At 36.7% G+C, this 17,384-nt stretch overlaps 1 long non-coding RNA gene across 1 annotated transcript; it reads right to left on the bottom strand.

The window, feature by feature from the left end:
- Window positions 1–547: 547 nt before the first annotated feature.
- LOC117212451 lies at window positions 548–8,720 on the bottom strand. The gene is made up of 3 exons (XR_004488467.1): window positions 8,709–8,720; window positions 3,314–3,320; window positions 548–712 (listed from the first exon to the last, which is right to left on the bottom strand). It is a non-coding gene; the product is annotated as an uncharacterized LOC117212451 (long non-coding RNA).
- Window positions 8,721–17,384: the final 8,664 nt, after the last annotated feature.

Raw genomic sequence — 17,384 nt, 5'->3', positions numbered from 1 at the left:
GCCTTGAAATTTTTCCCCTGTTGTTTCTTTACACAAAACCCAGATATTTTTTCCAGCTAGGTTCAGAATATTGAAAACCACCTGGAGGGGTCACCTACAGGATTTTGTCTTGACACTGTATTTGCTTGCCATTTGGTCATTTCGCCGAAATTCACGGCTACCCCAATCCCCTCAACCAACCAAATACCCAGTCCTACTAAATTCGCCACTATCTCAACCTCCTATGCCCAAGCAGTACAAGGCATCCAAAATAATCCGAATAGCCAAAGGGATCTTTCTCAAAATAGTGTCCCCAATTCACCTAACACAGACAACGTCTCTAGGCTTGAAAAGCTAATAGAGAAACAATCGGAGCACATAAATAATTTGCTATCGCTACTAACACTCATCATGGATAAATTAATACGCCCCGACGCAAAATAAAACCAAGACGCATAGCACTTTGGAGTGCCAACGGTCTAGCGCAACACAAATTTGAACTAGAACTCTTCCTAAAACACCAGCAAATCGACGTAATGCTTCACCGACAAAAACTATTTGAAAATAAATGGTTACAAATTCTACCATACCCAACACCCCAGCGGAAAGGCCCACGGCGGCACCGGAATCATAATCAAAACAAGTATTAAGCACTACGAACTTCCATCATTCCAGAAAGACTACCTCCAAGCAACAAACGTAGCAATAGAAAACTGTCATGGTACAATCACCACTGAATATATAATAGAATAGATTATACTTATCTATAATAAATACTAACTTATTATAAATAATCAGCCATGTCACTGGGCCACGCCAGAAAAATTACTGAAAATTCTCAACGCGAGAATTGATTGTAATTTTAATAAATAATAAAAAAAAAAAGAAATATTGTTGACACCGCATGCATTGTGGTATGTCTTCGTTATGTCTGGATGGCTCGACCGTAATTATTGTGCTTAAGATTTTTTTAATTTCGAATATTTTCTTGTTATTATTTTTAGGTTCAAGCTCTATTAAAAATAGCGGTAATGGTTGTTTAGTATCAAATCTGGTTATATTGTTGATCGTTCTTACCTGGTGTCCGATTTTGGCTAATCCCTCGCATATGTTGTTTGTATTTGTTTTAGGGTGTAAACCTCTGATTACTGCTTTGTAGTTTTTATCAGATTTGGTTTGGTAAGTATGATACCCAGCGTTTTTTTCCTTTAGCGCTTTTGTCACTTTCCCATAGATTTCTGGGGTATTAGTTTGTACTTTTATCTGATCCAGTTTAAGTTGTTTAATGGTGTAGTTTTCTCTTCCTGCCGTGCTGTTTAGCAGATCAATGAGGGGGTCTACTACTTTCGCGTCTATGTAGATTGGTGTTGGTTTGGGAGTGTATGTTATTGGTTTTTCTGCTGGGTCTGTGTCCATTTCTTCTGTCAGTGAGCTGAAGGAGTTTTGTGTAGGAATTTCTTGTAGCCATTGTTGTCTTTCTGTTTCTGTGGTCCTCCTATCGTTTGTGTTTGTGTTTATTTGTCTTTTTCTGCTGGGAGTTACAGTCATCCAGCTTTCGTTATGTTGTGGTAGATCCTTGTTGGTATTGCTCTTTACGTCGTCTTTTTGTATTATTTCCATTTCTATTTCTTTTGTATTTGAGCAATCCTGTACTGCACTTGTTGGTTTATTTGGGCTCTGTTGGTCTACTGCCCTGTTTATAGCGTATGTTTCTCCTTTGTTTAGTATTCTTATTGTTGGTATCTTTTGAGTGTTTTCCATCATCGATTGGTTCTGTCGCTCGTCCCTTCTTTCACTCTTGTCGCACTTACGGAGGCACTAGTTTTCACATCCGCATAGCTCGACTGCTCGGGCAGAACTCATCTGGCCACAGTGACGAAGATATTGAAGTCATTGAGGCAAAAGCATACAGAAGTACTGTATCGTGGCATGAGAGGTTGGGTCATCTGCATGGAAATACAATGAGCTTCCTGTACTGAGCGTGAAGGAAGATTCCAAAAAATGTGATGAACTGTGTGAAGTCTGTGTAAAGTGAAAAATGACAAAGGTGCCATTCCCAAAGACAGCTCACCATATGTGCCAACGTCCCTTGGAAATCGTTCTCAGTGATGTCAGTGACAGAGCTCAGTGTAAATCATTAGGTGGAGAAAATTACTTCGTAACTTTTATTTATGATTTCTCTCGTTTCATGCACGTTAGAATCATTAGTAAGAAAAGTGAAGTATTCAAGTGTTTCAAGGAATATCAGATGAAAGTGGAGGCCCTGCATCAGTCCAAGATAAGTGCCCTCCAAACTGACAATGGCGGTGAGTACATAAGGGCCAATTTTGAGAACTACCTGAAGGAGAAGGCCATTTCACACAGGAAGACCGTCCCTAGGAACCCTGAGCAAAATGGCGTTTCAGAACGAGCCAATAGTACCCTGGTTGAGATGTCTAGGTAGTTGCTCATCCATTCAGGGCTCCCTGACTATCTGTGGGGAGAAGCTATAAGTAATACGTGCCACATAAGGAAGTTATGCCCATCCGCTGCTATCGGAGATAAAATTCCATTGTAGTTATGGAACGGCGAGAGATGCAGCATCCAAGGGGAGATAAATAGACTAAGGGTATTTGGATGTAAAGTTTAGCCCTGATCAGCCTAAGCGGAAAGAAATTTGATAATAGGGCAGATGAGGGGATTTTTGTAGGTTACGACTGATAAGTCAAGGGTTACAGGATCTACCAAAGACCAAGAAAGTAATAATCTCGTGTCATGTTGTGTTCGAAGAAAATGTGTTTCCTTGCAAGGGTGTTAGTGTGGACACGAGTAATGTCAAGAAGAAATTTTCTGTTTGGATATGGGATGTTGAAGATTTTGAACCTGAAAAGGGAATTCAGCCAATTGATATTGAGGTCCAAAGTGATGGTGAAAATGATAAGGGAGAACGTGGCTTTTTCATAGAAAACTTAATTAATGAAAATAATCAGGAGGTTCAGGAGGAGGCTGTAAGTGTATCGATTGTGTCTAGGAGGTCAGCAAGACTACATGAGCCAAAAAGTTGTAACAGTTGTGCTCATATTGCAACGGTTTGTAAAACTCAAAATTTGTGTGCGTCTGTTAATATGTGCGAAGCCCTAAAGGGACCCGATGCTCAGAAATGGACAGAGGCAATAATGAAAGAGTTGGACAATCTCGTGAATAAAGATGTGTGGGATATAGTGCTCAGAGCATTGGGTAAAAATGTCATTGACTGTAAGTGGGTCCTTGTCATCAAAAGGGATCCTGATAGATATAAGGCTAGGCTTGTAGCTCGAGTATTCCGGTAAAGACCTGGGGTAGACTATTCGGAGACCTTCAGCCTAATTGTGAAACGCAAAACCCTGAGAATTTTACTTGCTCTGTGTGCTGAGAATGAGTGGAGTTATGAACACATTGATGTAGAGTGTGCATACCTCAACAGTTCTTTGGATGAGGACATATACATGGAGCAACCTGAATTCTTTGAAGTTCCAGAAAAGGACAGGAGTCAATATGTGTGTAAACTTAAGAAGAGCCTGTGTGGGCTGAAGCAAGCTGGGAGAAAGTGGTTCAAACATATTAATAGTATTTTGAAAGGTATGAATCTGAAACCATGTCTGAGTGTCCCATGTGTGTATGTGAATGTATCCAAAGATCTAATTGTAGCAGTGTATGTGGATGACATTCTTGCGTTTGGAACAAAGACTGCGATTTGTATGTTCAAGACTGGTATTAAGGAAAAACTAAATGTTAGGATGCTAGGTACTGATACTCAATTCTTTTCCGTCCATTTGAGTAAGCCAAGCAGCACTACTGTTGTGTTTGGCCAATCTGTGCAGATAGACCAAATGCTGGATTTGTTTGATATTACTCATGAGACTGGAGTGTCAACACCACAAGTTAAGGAGTGTGAAGCTGCTTTTGATATTGAGTGTGACAATAAGTTGTATGAATAAACTGTTCGGCTTATAATGTATGCCTCTACTGTAAGCCGTCCTGATGCATGAGCAATGGGTAAGCTAAGCCAAAGATGTGCAAATACGACTGTGTCTGATTGGAAAGCAGTGAAGCGTATTTTTAGGTACCTGCCAAAAACCAAAGACAGCTAGTATACCAAAAGGCAGGGCAACCTTTGAAGGTGTTTTGTGATTGAGATTTTGCGGGCTGCTCAATAGATAGAAAATCTAGAAGTGGGTATGATTTCATACTTGCTGGTGGTGCAATATCTTGGTTATCAAAGAAGCAACCTATTATACCTCAGTCGACACGTGAAGCAGAATTTGTAGCAATGCAGGAGGCAGCAAGGAAGACTGTGTGGATATCCTTACTGTTAAGGGAGTTAGGTCAATTGTCATATTGTCTCCGCCCATGCAAAATTTTCTGCGGTAATATTGGAGCAATTTTATGGTCCAAGGATGAGATAGTTTCTGAGCGTTCTAAGCACGTTCAAGTCCGTTATTTCTATGATAAGAATTGCGTGTCAAAAGGTATATTAGATTATGTTTATGTGCCAAGTTCTGAGAATGTTGCAGATATTCTTACCAAAGGTTTAAATAGGATTAAGATTCAATATTTTACCAAAGCTATGGGGCTTGTAGAAAGTATGATCACAGGGGAGTGTTGAGGAAAATATTAGGTTGGTGTGATCACTAGTTTCTACATGCTTAGTTGGTACGACTTCTAACGACGCTCTTTTGTTTTGGCGTTCGCCACGTGTTCATTATCAGAGAGTATTCGGTCTGTTCTAATGGCTGTACATGATGGTGAAATACAGAATATAGAAAACTGAATCTGTGTGAATCAATTAAATATCGAATTCCAAAATCTACTTAATAACAGATTTAATGTTTAATCTATCTCTTTCTGCTTTTTTCTTACTTCTGAATGTTATGTCTTCTTTTATACGACTTATACTAGATAACCTTCCACCCATGTGTTGTTCGATTTGAAGATCATTGTTACATTTCGCGACTCAAGCTAATCTATTTTCATTCGTATAAGGGGGTTTTCTCGCTCTCGGGGATATTTCGGCCGACTTTTAATTATTGATAACTAAAAAATGAAATCGGAAACGTAACATTTTATTCTTCATCTTCGTCTTATTTTTACTTCAAGAATCACCCCTTAAATTTGTACATCTGTAGTCAAACACTCTGCATAATAAAGCATAGTGACTACGATTGTAGCAGTAGTTATATATGTTACACTGTAACCATTCTCACTGTTCACGCGAGCGCCGGACCCGAGCTAAGTGGACAACATTGTATATCATATGTGTTATATATGTCGGGTTCTCATTATGATTAGGGACGTGTAACGAGTCTTCATTTGGATTAGACATTGTTGTTATGCAATAGAGAAGATATTTACTAGTACAAATATGATTAATACAGAATTTGACAAGTAACCGTGGTAATTGGATACTCGAGATGCTAATGGCAACGATCTTAGGTTCAATAATGAATCCGCAGCCAACGGGATAGCAAAGGTACTTTCCTCCAAAATTTAAGTCGGGCTCTTTGGTAAAAACGTGAAGTATTCACTGATCGGAAAGACGTTGTTTTGGCGTTGTTTTAGACAGTAGCTCGCTAGATTTAGCTGCTATATGAGTAGAAAGACTGTCATCTACATGATGAAAGGGTAAGATTCATCTTTAAAAAGAAAAAAAAGATACAAAGCTCTTTGTTGAGATGCGGCCCAATCCTCTCCAGCAATAAAGTATTACTGGAAGATTTAAGATTCTTTAGAAATTCGAAACGTCATGCTATTTCAAAGATGAGAATTGACTCATGAGGCATCGTTTTCGTGGTTGTTGGTAATAATAAAATAAACACGGAAAAGATTTTGAAGTAATACCATGATTCTTCAGCAGCAGGACATTTCAACGTAAATAAAATCCTGACCAAGGTACCAAGTTTTGTTAGACCATTTGCCACCAAGATTTAGAGGTATGATACAGTCGTTGTGACGTCTGTTCGGCGAAGAGAGAATCAATCAAAGAATTTCTAGTATTGAAACTCCATTTGGAACAGTTGCGTTCGACGTAGTGAAATCGCAATTCAAGTTCCGAAACAGAAACAAATATGCGCTGTTTGTGGTAAATTACTTCACGAAATGGCCCAAAATAATCCCAATATCAAACTAGTCGTCACAGTAGCAAAGCTCCTTCTGCAGGAAGTTATCAGTTGACACAGTGTATCTATAAAAATACATTCCGACCAAGAAAGGAACTTTAGAGCCTAACACTTTTAATACCGACACTTCTTGTATACCTATTCCTACCGTGTCCGATCAAAATGACCGGTGATTAAAAAAGTAATAGTTTTTATAATTTGTGGCGGCACTCAACAGCAAATACCACCACTCGACAGTAACTAGTGTTGGACGACGTCAGCGCAGTGGTTAGCGCCTTAGGTTACGAATGTTCGGGATCTGGGTTCGAACCCGGCGACCGGAGTCCGATTTTTCTTCCACGCATTTCAATCGGAAGAAAAATAGCAGTACCCCATCAGCGACATCTACAGCCAGCGCAACAATTATCACGGACAACACTTATACCTCAAATTTAACTTACATAATGGTAGATTTGTACCTGAATGTATATAAAATGATGAATTTTCATAAAATTTTGTCCAAATTTACTTTTGTTTAATTTCAATTATAGACTTAAATAAAATTACACTTTTATTTATGTAGAGATGTACAACTTCGCTGCATTTTCTACAAATTATCTTATTATCAAATGTACGTTTGCCGTATACATATTGCCCGCATCTTGAACAGATTTTCATAGTTTTATAACCTTTACAACATTTTACTTGGCTAGTTTTTTGTAGTACTGAATCTTAACTTGTTGATAGTTTTATTGCATGGTTTTTTCCTGCAATTCTTTATACAACAGTAATGTATGCGCCAGGTTTATAACAATTTTGTGAATTTTCTATAAATCGGACCCATACTGCAGATAACATTGCAAATTTATTGGTTCATAAACATTGGCTTCTTTCGCTCTTCCTATCAAATCGTATAAACCTCATAATTTTAGCAAAGTCATTCCTGCTCTTTGTTTTTGAAAAAAATGCAGATCCTCAAATTTTATTCCGCAAATATGAGACATCTAAATTGCTTGCCTGATATGCACCGCGGGCATATAACAGAACAATAAATGCATCTAGTTTTGTTGTATCTAGCTCCCACTTAGTCCCCAATGTTCTAAATGCTTCTTCTTGCGTACATTTTATTATATGATCCCTTATACGGTGATAAATGATAAGATAAAATACCGGTATAAAAAAACCCGCGTATAAAAAAAAGGTTTGGGATTTGCATCTACTTTTTTTCAAACTGTTCCATCGGGCCCAGTCTCACTCTCTGCTGTCAACGATAACTTCTTTCTTCTTCGGCTTAGACGTGAACGCTTATTTATAATATTCTCCTTTTCACTATTGCTGTCTAACTTTGATTCGGTTGTAAATGGCTTTTCATGTGTTTCCATGCTGTTTTCAGTTGCTGAATTTTCTTGTTCGTCGCACACTGAACAGTCTTCACCTATGTCCGTTATTTTTCTTTTATAATTTTTTTTTGGAAAGTCTTGACATTTTTTAGAGTAAATATTTATCATAAAATAACAACATGTACGGAATACAAAATTATTGTCAAATTTTATATGCTTTACTTCTTCTTTTATAACAACTTTACACAAAACGTTTTGAGATATTTTCTGTCTGAGTTTTACAGATAACAAGTTTAGATGTCGACTAATTGACTAACAAACTGAGATGTATTCTAATCGAAAGAACGATAGCAAGTAAGAATATAGTCTGTGACGGCGATACGAAAATATTGATGGGTGCTGACAGTTCTGTATCAATATGGGAAACCAACATGGGACATTGAACATGGGAAAAAGCCGCTTTTCCCGTGTTTGATCGAAATGAGCAATAATCCTAAGAAACTTCTCGACTTTTAAAATGTTTGTAACAATTAACCGTGAAAATGCTAAATTTTATGGCGGTTCCTTAGGATTATTATGGGCCTGAGTTGATATGTTTTACCATAACACTTGATGGCCAACTTGATCGAGGGATGGATTATAGTTTATAACAAGATTATGGGCGTAACAGTTGTTATTGTTTGCTATTACTGATTTTGTTTGTCATCTGGTCTTTAGATAGCCTTTTCTTTTTACTGATTGCATTTATTTTAAGAGTAACTAAAATATTTTATCGGCTGGTCAGATTGACCGCCTGCGATAAGCATGACAGAATAAAATTTTTTCTTAGAAAAAAAACAAACTAGAGGTAAATACCAAAAAATATATTGTATGCATGTTTTACGAAAGGTCATAAATTATGAAGCGATATGATAACATTTAAATATGGTTAAATTTGTGTAGAAATTTGAAAATGGTCAATTTGACCAGCAGTGGTAGGTTTAATGTTAAAGAATTAATGAAGCAACTGGAGAACAAAAGAATGAGAACTACTTTGCTAAATCCACAGTCCCACGGTCTTGTGGAATGTTTAAATCGAAAATTATTACAATAATTATCAAAGTCCGGGATGAGTAGTCTCGTTATTCTTTTTGGCGTATCGCTCCCTGCGATAGGAATCTACGCTTCTACAGGAATTATACTGCAAATCGAATCAAATGTACAAAGTGCATGCATGAAACATAATAAGCATTATTGTATATGTTACGAGGATGTAATTTTCTATCTTCCTTATTACTATATACTGCTCAGAAACCTATTTATCTAAATGATGATTAAAAAAAATAACAGAATTTACACCTATGTATACACTGTGTCATTTTAATCCGCGTTTCTGGAAATCGATGAATTCGTCACACTACGAGCTACACGTTTATCTAAATAAAATCATACAATTCCTTCGAAAATGACGAAGGTTACCTCGAAATCTCGGAAGCACAACCACCTAGAGAAACCATCATTATAAGAAACCTAACCCGAAACAAGATAAGTTTAATTTGAAATGAAATATAGTTTGAGAAATAATTGTGTGAGAAATTTCAAATGGGACACTCTGTATATTATATCTTTGATTTATAATAATTATATATAGTATTTGACAAGGCTTATGCTATAAGAAATATGCAATAATTGAATTAATTATAATCTGGTGTAGTCATCTAAAAACATACATCACACTCTTGTTGATGTTGTACTATTATAAAATACTACTACAATATATGATACTTTAATAATATTTCATATATAACATTTAAAACAATCCATTCATACCTCCATTTACAGTTACAACATTTACAATTTTGTTGGCGAGCATGATTACTCCACTGGCGACGTAGCTCGCAAAAGTTATTTAGCCATTTACAACTTGGTTTAGGTGGCGTAAAGCAATTCCACTCCATTTCTTCAGCGCACTGACAAGGTTCTAAGCGTGCTTTTTTATAGTGTGTGCTTATTGTACTATTATTAATAGATTGCAGGGTGTTACAATCCGTAGGAATGAAATATCCTTCATTATTTTGACACAAACAAAAGTGAGAATCCGGTATGGAACCTCTTTTCATGTTATCATGGTTCACTATATTGAAAATGAATTTATTATATCACATTTATCCATAAGTTTATTGATGTAATATATAAATAGTATTTTACAATTAAAAATATATATTAAAATATTATACTTATATATAACTTTACTAACATTATAAAAACAAATTTTAAAACAGACTAATGAAATGTTTTATTAAAGAAAGATATTAGATCAATTAATATACACTGATAACTGATATTGATACTAACTAACAAACAATAATAAATTTATGGTTCTATATTTTATTATATTTAAGTATATTATATATTTTTGCTGATCTGCATATAGAAAAATATTAAATAACTTACATTTTACTTAAATGTGATAAATATAAGTTAATTTTCTTATCCTATTTATTTAATTCATACTCATTAAACCAATATAAGTATATAAACGTATATAATTATGAAATAAAAGATTATATCTTTTAAAGAGAGAGAATGAAAGAAACATATGTACGTATATGTGTATATATATATTCTCTTTTTCTCTCTTTTAAAGATGTACTCTTCTGTTTCATAATTATTGTGTTAAATATATATATTTAATACACATTATATATCATGGATACTCTTCAACAATATTCATATTGAAATTTTTTATTTATTGTTAAAATAAAATTATTTTATTTCAAAATATAATTTAATAAAAGCTATTTAATAAGAACAAATAATTCATTCATTAAGTAAAGTATCAATCAGAGCGAAGATATTTGTTAAGTAATGAAAATACTAAATTAAGAAAACTAACATAAATAATATTACAAGTTAATGATATCTTTAATCGCTTTCTCAGAACTATATGATTCTACATTACAATTTCTTTACCACGATGATGGTACCCCGCTGGGGGTAGCCACCCACATGTTATATTAGTATACCGCTATAATATTTTACCAAATGTCCTACTGGACAAATTGTAAAATGTAAATAAATAAATAAAAAAAAAACAATTTCTTTAACATACGTAATTGACGTGTAAGTGTATGTGTACTTGATATTACACACTACATTTAAATAATTTTGTATTCGCATTACATTAATAATTATGAATATTTATTACTGATAAACTAACCATAGTTATTATCAACGCATAGTTCAATTTCTTCTTTCTTTTTACAACATGACATATTTGTTCATCAAATTACATAGTAAAATTTATTTTTTATCAAAGGTTATGCTGCTATTTAATTCAAAATATAATTTTAAATTGTTACACAAATTTAGTCTACATGTTATTTATTTAGTTTCATAGCAATAGGAAAGATCTTCTATTGTCTTATTAAATGTTTTTCATATTACCACTGTGAACTTGAGGATAATCATAATGATAGTCAACTGATATTGTTAAACTACAATTTATATTAACATGTAATAGAAAGAATATATTAAAAGGTAATGGCTTATTCTTTATTTCCTCCATACCTATGCAGAGAAAAGATTATGCTTGATTATTGGCATTGAATTGTTCCATCTAATAGAAAAATAAAATGATTTCCAATAACTGTTAGATATGAATTGTATGCTGCTAAAATGATGATAAAACACAATAAAAAATACAATAGCAAAATAGCAAATATATAGAATAGTATAATATAAATAATTTTTAAAAATGATAATAGTAATAATAACAATGATAACTTTTGATTGAATTAAAATTATTGTAGTTACTAAACTTTATGAATAGTACACATACCTGTGTGTAAACATTCTTTCATATTATTCTTATAATGTTATTGAAACAAATACCAACGAAGAATTAAAAATGATTAATAATTAAGAGAATAACAATCAAGGAAACTTGATTAATACTAAATCTGCTACTATCTATCAATTTGACCGTTTTCAAACTTTTGTACAACTTTCACATATTTAAGCATTATCATATCGCCATCAAACTACACAGCTTTTCTTAAAATATGCATACAATGAATTGTCGAATATTAATTCCCGTGTTATTTTTTTTCCAAGAAATATATGAAACCTGTCCTGACTACTGCCGCCGGTCTATTTGACCGCTCGAGATAATATGGTATTTACTCTCTTAAACAATCAATATAAAAGAAAGGCTATCTCAATATGTCATGGCCAACTCAAAAGAAATGACCAAATCTTTTGTTTTTTATTTTATTTATTAAAATTACAATCAACTCTCGCGTTGAGAATTTTCAGTAATTTTTCTGGCGTGGCGCAGTGACATGGCTGATTATTTATAATAAGTTAGTACTTATTATAGATAAGTATAATTTATAAGTAAGTGTTATAAATAAGTGAATATTACTTAATTTAGATAGCTAATTGAATCTAGCGTTTAGGTCTAGCGGGTAGTGCCTCTTCAGTCTGCGAATCTGGTCCGTCGTATCAAGTAGCCCAGTGATTAGGGGGTTTCGGTGTTTGTTGATTCTTTTGCTATATCTGTCGCTATATTTTGCTATTTCCTCTTTGACGGTGGGTATCTTGAGGTCGCGGTGTATTGTTTCATTGGTTACATACCAAGGTGCGTCAATTAGGGATCTTAGCGTTTTCGATTGAAAGCGTTGGAGTATTTCAATGTTGGAGTTACTTGCTGTTCTCCATAGTTGGATTCCGTAGGTCCAGACAGGTTTTATTACGGTCTTGTAGAGGGTAATTTTATTCTGCATGATTAGTTTGGAGCGTCGGCCCGTGAGCCAATAGAATTTTTTTATTTTGTCCTTGCTTCGTATTATCTGAGATGTGTTTTTTCCATGTTAGTCTCTTGTCCAGAGTCATGCCCAGGTATCTGACTGAGTCCATGCTAGGAATTGTTGTGTTGTTGATGGCGACCTGGGGGCAGGTTTGTTTTCGGAGCGTGAAGGTTACATGTGAGGATTTTTTTTCGTTAATTTTGAAGCCCCATTTATGAAACCACTTTTCCATGGAGTCGAGACATCGTTGGAGAGTGGATGAGGCAATTACCGGGTCTATCTCGTTTGGTGTAGGTAAGTCGGCAGTGTAGATGGAGTACAGTAGGGGTCCGAGGACACTACCTTGGGGTATGCCGGATTCTATTGGGAATGTTGCGGAAGTGGCGTCTAGGCATTTAACCATGAATTGTCTACTGGTTAGGTAGGATTTTAGGATGGAGTAGTAGGGGTGGGGTAAGATCTTTTTAAGCTTGTAAAGTAGCCCTTCATGCCATACTTTGTCGAATGCCTGTTGGATGTCTAGGAAAACCGCTGAGCAATATTTTTTCTTTTCGAGGGTTTCCCTGATCGTATGGGTTATGCGATGGATTTGCTCTACTGTTGAATGTTGTTTTCGGAAGCCGAATTGGTGATCTGGGAGTGTTTTCAAGTCCTCTAGGAGTGGAAGGAGTCGATTCGTGAGCATCTCCTCGAATAGTTCAGACAGGGTAGCTAAAAGACTGATAGGGCGATAGGAGTTGGTTTCGTATATCGGTTTACCGGGTTTAGGGATGAGGGTAATCAGTGAGATTTTCCAGGCCTTAGGATAGTGTCCAAGGCGAAGGATAGCATTAAAAATCGAAGGTGATGAGTGCGATCCCTTTTATGGGAAATTCCTTGATTGCTTTATTGCCTGTTAGGTCGTGCCCTACTGCTTTCTTGGGATTTAGGCGACTGATTGTTTCTATAGTCTCTGCAGAAGTGAAGGGTTCGATAGGAGGGGACATTTGAAAGGGGGTGTGCAGGTATTCAGTAACGTCCGCGGCAGCTTTGGAGGAATGGGGTTTGAATACTTTAGACAAGTATTTAGCAAACAGGTCGGCTTTTTCTATAGGGCTGCGCGTCCATCCACCTTGCGGACGGCGGATTGGAGGGATTATTTGAGGGGGGCGCGTGAGTTTCCTGGAGGCCTTCCATAGTGAGTAGTTGGAGTTAGCTGTGGGGGATAAACTGGCGAGATATTTTTGGAAACAGTCGTTTTTGTAATTTTTTATGGTTTTGGATAGCTTTCTAGTTGCGTTGTTTAGTTTGCGTTTGTCATCCGGTGTTCTATGGGTCTGCCATACTCTTCTTAGTCTACGTTTTTCTGCTATTTTTTTTAATATGTATTGGCGATATTCATGTTTGCTGTTAGACGTCTTTGTCGGTGTGGAGAGGCGGAAGGCGTTTATTATGCTCGTGTTTAAGTATTCCGTGGCTGCTTCGATTTCTTCCTTAGTTTTTAGTGAAGTTAAGGCTGAAGTTGAGTGAGTAAACTTCTCTAACGAGCTGCCAGTTGGTGTATTCTCGATGATTGTTGAACTGACTGTTGCTATCACGGGGAAATGATCAGAGGAGAGATCAGCCGAGGAGTTGATTTGGACGTGTCTTGATGAGATATTTTTAGTTACGAAGAAGTCCAAAAGGTCGGGTATTTTGTTAGTGTCGGTGGACCAGTATGTGGGTTCGTATGTGGTGAGGTAGTTGAGGTTGTTGGTTATTATGCTGTTTAAGAGGTTTTTGCCTCTTACTGTATCCAGTCTGCTGCCCCATTGGGTGTGCTTGGCGTTGTAGTCTCCCCCAGCTATGAATCTATTGCCCAGGGTGTCCAGGAAGTTATCAAAGTCTTCTTTGGCGATGGAGTGTCTGGGAGGGCAGTATACTGCTGAAGTGGTGATTGTACCATGACAGTTTTCTATTGCTACGTTTGTTGCTTGGAGGTAGTCTTTCTGGAATGATGGAAGTTCGTAGTGCTTAATACTTGTTTTGATTATGATTCCGGTGCCGCCGTGGGCCTTTCCGCTGGGGTGTTGGGTATGGTAGAATTTGTAACCATTTATTTTCAAATAGTTTTTGTCGGTGAAGCATTACGTCGATTTGCTGGTGTTTTAGGAAGAGTTCTAGTTCAAATTTGTGTTGCGCTAGACCGTTGGCACTCCAAAGTGCTATGCGTCTTGGTTTTATTTTGCGTCGGGGCGTATTAATTTATCCATGATGAGTGTTAGTAGCGATAGCAAATTATTTATGTGCTCCGATTGTTTCTCTATTAGCTTTTCAAGCCTAGAGACGTTGTCTGTGTTAGGTGAATTGGGGACACTATTTTGAGAAAGATCCCTTTGGCTATTCGGATTATTTTGGATGCCTTGTACTGCTTGGGCATAGGAGGTTGAGATAGTGGCGAATTTAGTAGGACTGGGTATTTGGTTGGTTGAGGGGATTGGGGTAGCCGTGAATTTCGGCGAAATGACCAAATGGCAAGCAAATACAGTGTCAAGACAAAATCCTGTAGGTGACCCCTCCAGGTGGTTTTCAATATTCTGAACCTAGCTGGAAAAAATATCTGGGTTTTGTGTAAAGAAACAACAGGGGAAAAATTTCAAGGCAAGAATTTTTATTCCAGTTACCTAGAGAACTTAGCGCTGCGTATCAAGAATCGCCGAAGAAGAAAATGTACGAAAAATATCAACAAATACAAGTTCATATTCACATGTACGAAAAATTTGTCGAGTAAAATATCGTAAAGGTTATAAAACTACGAAAATCTGTTCGAGATGCAAAAAATATGTGTGCGGCAAATGTATATTGTATATAGCAAATGTATCTAAATGTATAGAAAGTAAAATAATCTGTAAATATTGCGGTGAAGCCGAATAAGATATATATTATTTATACATTTAGAAAAATGTGTATCCATATGTACATAAGGCGTATATGAATGAAAGAATCTATATAACTACCGTTCATTTTTAGTCCTCTTTTCCAATTCATAATTGAATTTGGTCTGCGTTTTTGCCATTTTACTTTCGCTTTTCTTTTTTCTCTAATTTTTTCGAGGATGTCTAGTGGAACTGTTTTTGTTTGTCTGTTGGTTGTTTCAGGTATAGTGGTTGCTCTTACTGCTTCTTGGATAGTTTCTGTGAATGTTGTTACTGCTTGATCGATGTGTTCAGGTGTTTTCAGTGGGATGTTGCAGCTAATTTTGCTCTCAATTATTTCTTTCAATATTTGCCATTTGGTGGTTTTATTGCATAGCGTCTCTGTGCTACTGTAAAGAATTGGTTTGTTTCTGTATGTAATTATTATGGGCGTATGGTCAGAGGTAAGCTCGAGGCTGGGTGCTATGTTTAGTTTATTTGCGTTTAGTCCCTTTGTAACTGCAAAATCTAGTAGGTCAGGTATTTTTCTCAGGTCTGTCGGCCAGTATGTCGGTCTTCCTGTGGATAATATATTAAGGTTATAATTTCTGATGTATTTTTCCAAGGTTCTGCCTCGAGCTGTGGTGTTTCTTGATCCCCATAGTGTGTGCTTTGAGTTATAGTCTCCGGCTCCAATATACTTGTCACTTAAGTGTCGAAAGTACTCTTCCCATATTTGCGATGTAATTTTGTGTCGCGGCGGTACGTATACTGCTGACAACTGCAGTTGGTTGCTGTTAGTCTGTACGGTAACGGTGGTTGCTTATATATGTTCCTTACTGACCTGGCTGTGTAGGTGATGTTTAATGTCGTTTTTATTACTACTGCCGTCCCTCCGTGTCCTTTCCCTGAGGGATGCTTGGTGTCGTATATGGTGTAGTGCTGTATTTTTATGTAGCTTTTTATTGTGAGGTGTGTTTCCGAGACGAGTAGTATGTCGATGTTATTGCTGTACAGGAATGTTTTAGTTTCTAGGGCCCTTTGTTGTAGGCCGTTAAAGTTCCAGGCTGCTATTTTAAGCGTGTCTATTTTTATTTTTTGCTAATCATGTTAGTAAGTAATTGTAACATGACTGTTATCTGCTGTGTTTGCTGTCTGAGGAGTTCGTTTTGGTCGCTTATCATTTTTGTGAGTATTTCGGTGTTTTTTATGGAATGTTTTATTAGCTCTTTGATTTCTGTAGCGTCGTTGCTGTGGCTGTTCTGTTCTTGATTATCTGAGGGTGACGACCGGTTGACTACTTGCGCGTAGCTTCGGTTTCTAACGGTATTGGTATTGGTGTGGTTATTGTTCATTACGTACTGTGTATTTGGCGTCGGCATAGATTTCTTGTTGTCCTGTTGCGTGTGGACATTGTTGTGTGTCCTGTTTTGAATCGGCGGGAAAAGATTGCTTTGTCGTTGTTTTCTGACTACGCAGCCTTTGTAGCTGGCTGGGTGATTTCCACCGCAATTGTGACATTTTACGTCGTTTATTTTTCCCGTGTGTGGGCAGTTCACTGTTAGGTGCTGCCCTGCGCATTTGACGCACGCCGGGTTTCTGTTGCAGTAGCTTTTGTGTGTCCGTATTGTTGACACCGCATGCATTTTGGTATGTCTTTTTTGTGTCTGGGTGGCTCGACTGTGATTATTGTGTTTGAGATTTTTTAAATTTCAAATATTTCTTTGTTGTTGCTTTTCGGTTCTAGCTTTATTAGGAATAGGGGTAGTGGTTGCTTAGTGTCAAATCTGGTTATGTTGTTGATCGTTCTTACCTGGTGTCCGATCTTGGCCAATTCCTCGCATATTTTGTTTGTATTTGTTTTAGGGTGTAGACCTCTGATTACTGCTTTGTAGCTCGTGTCGGATTTGGGTTGGTAAGTGTGATACCTAGCGTTTTTTTCCTTTAGCGCTTTAGTTACTTTTCTGTAGGTTTCTGGGGTATTGGTTTGTACGTTTACCTGGTCCAGTTTGAGCTGTTTGATAGTGTAGTTTTCTTTTCCTGCCGTGCTGTTTAGCAGGTCAATGAGGGGGTCTATTATTTTTGCGTCTATGTAAATTGGCGGTGGCTTAGGCGTGTGTGTTCTTGGTTTTTCTGTAGGGTCTGTGTCCATCTCTTCTGTCAGTGAGCTGAAGGAGTTTTGTGTGGGAATTTACTGTAGCCATTGCTGTCTTCCTGTTTCTGTGGTCCTCCTATCGTTTGTGTTTGAGTTTATTTTTCTTTTTTTACTGGGAGTTACAGTCTTCCAGC

This window comes from Bombus bifarius, unplaced genomic scaffold, assembly GCF_011952205.1.
Source record: "Bombus bifarius isolate JDL3187 unplaced genomic scaffold, Bbif_JDL3187 scf7180000008297, whole genome shotgun sequence".
Classification (NCBI taxonomy): domain Eukaryota; kingdom Metazoa; phylum Arthropoda; class Insecta; order Hymenoptera; family Apidae; genus Bombus; species Bombus bifarius.
Note: the sequence above shows the minus strand (reverse complement) of the source record. Positions and strands in the feature narration are given on the sequence as shown.